The sequence below is a fragment of the Nerophis ophidion genome, linkage group LG01 (assembly GCF_033978795.1).
Source record: "Nerophis ophidion isolate RoL-2023_Sa linkage group LG01, RoL_Noph_v1.0, whole genome shotgun sequence".
NCBI classification, from domain to species: domain Eukaryota; kingdom Metazoa; phylum Chordata; class Actinopteri; order Syngnathiformes; family Syngnathidae; genus Nerophis; species Nerophis ophidion.
Genome location: NC_084611.1, coordinates 46,177,818 through 46,180,317, shown reverse-complemented (window position 1 = coordinate 46,180,317; position 2,500 = coordinate 46,177,818).

Below are 2,500 nucleotides of genomic sequence, written 5' to 3'. Positions count from 1 at the left end.
CCCCCAAGCAGGTGTCCTCCTCATGGCATTTGACTCCGCCCACTAAGGTTAGCCTGCAAAATGGAAGTGTTGGCCGCCACAAAATAAGAGTCTTTTGTCCTTCTTTACACATTCTATTCAAATCTCACATTCCTGTCTCACTGGAAACCTTTTTATTGTGTTTATTTCCATCCACCGACACCACGCTCTTATTGTGAAACTCTGCAGCTGCTTCTGGAGGGAAATGTAGCCAAGTCAAGTCTGAATGGGGAAGGAAGCAAAACTATTCTGGACGTTTGCTACTTTGACAAAACATCTTTCAACTGGCTGGGAGTTTGTTTTCTCATTTTGGCAAATAATGATGTGTCCAGGACAATAATACTAAAAATAATAATAATACCATATTCATAAAATAATAATAATAATACTTCCATATTCATGATAATAATACATCCTTATCAACTACAAAATATTTAATACATCCCTATTTATAGCAATAATAATAATAATACATCATATTAACAACACTAATAATGCACCTATATTAACAACAATAATAATACATCCATATTCATAAATATAATAATAATAAAAATAATATTCATAATAATACATCCATGTTAACAACACTAACATTACTTCATCCACCTTCATAACTATAATAATGATAAATGGGTTGTACTTGCATAGCGCTTTTCTACCTTCAAGGTACTCAAAGCGCTTTGACACTACTTCCACATTTACCCATTCACACACACATTGACTTACTAACATGTTGAACTATGAACTTACTGACTTTTTAAGTTACTGACTTACTACCTTACTGACTTATCAGGTTACTGACTTATTAGGTTACTGACTTACTAACTTCTTGACTTAGTTTGTTTGTGACTAATCAAGTAGCTGACTTACTGATTTACTAACATTCAAACTTCCAGACTTACAAACTTATTAACTGACTAACTTATTAACTGACTAACTGAATACCTTTTCAACATCCTGCCATACTAACTTACTGACTTATTAGATCACTGACTTACAGACTTGGTAACCTACTGACTTACTTACTTTCCAACTTCCTGACAAACTGACTTATTAAGTCACGGATTTACTGAATACATTTCCTACTGACTCTTTAAGTTACTGACGTAATTAGTTACTGACTTACTACCCTACTGACTTATTAAGTCACTAGCTTATTAACTTCATGACTTGGTAACTTACTGACTTACTAATTTTTCCAACGTCCTGACATTCTAACTTATTAACTGACTAATTACTGTGCCGACACACTAACTTACAGACTTATGAAGCTACTAACCAGGAGGTTAGCGAGTTAACAAACAAACAGATCAGACGACCAGAACGGGCAAGCCAGAAAGATATTTGCCTCCCTCCATGTACCACATTCCAAGGTCTTCTAAACCATCAGTGGGCAGGAAGGACTAAAATACTCCACAAGGGAATGAGGGCCACTCTGCCCAGGGACTCTGCCCAGGGACTCTGCCCAGGCACCGCAGCTTTTGTCTGAAGAGGGCGGAGCCTGCAGGATGCTTGTGAGACGTCCAAAGTGAAAATAGCTCCTCTGGTTGTGTGTTAGCGTGTGCTGGAGGCCACAAACACCAAGAACTCTGCCAACATCACAACCCCAGTCCTCAAGCAGCATCCAAGTCCTGCTGCTGGATTACACAGGGACATGATTGTCCTAGCAGGTCTTGAGGGACATGATTGTCCTAGCAGGTCTTCAGGGACATGATTGTCCTAGCAGGTCTTGAGGGACATGATTGTCCCAGCAGGTCTTGATGGACATGAAACATTGTGCTCCTAAATGTGAAGTGTGAAGAGAATTATATTCATATAGCGCTTTTCTCTAGTGACTCAAAGCGCTTTACATAGTGAAAGCCAACATGTAAGTTGCATTGAAAGCGGTGGGTGGCACTTGGAGCAGGCGGGCCAAGTGTCTTTCAAAAGGACACAACGGCAGTGACTAGGATAGCGGAAGCGGAAATCGAACCTGGAACCCTCAAGTTGCTGCCACGGCCACTCTACCAACTGAGCCATACCGCCCCAATGTAGGACCCAGATCTGCAACTGCCGGCCTGCAGGCCAAACACAACCACATTCCTCTTCATCCGGACAAAAGACAAAGTTGTTTTTGAACTAGAAGAATTCCCGGTTTTCCCGAAATTCCTGGAATTCCTGAAAACCATGTCTCCAGTCCAAATGTTCCACCTTTCTCCACCCATTTGAACAATTCTAACACCAAACATTTCAACTCATTCAGAACATTCAAGTCTTTTAACACTTTTCCAAAAATTCTCGCTTTTCCCAAAATTCCCGAATTTCCATGAAATTCTCATTGAAAAGAATGGAACCCTTTTCAAATTCTCACCTTTTTCACCCCACTGAAACTGTTCCAACTAGAGAATATTCAGCCTGTTCAGGAACAGTGTGCTCTCCTTCAACAATTCCAAAATAATTCCCAGTTTTCAGGGATATTTCCCCATTCAAAATCATTTTT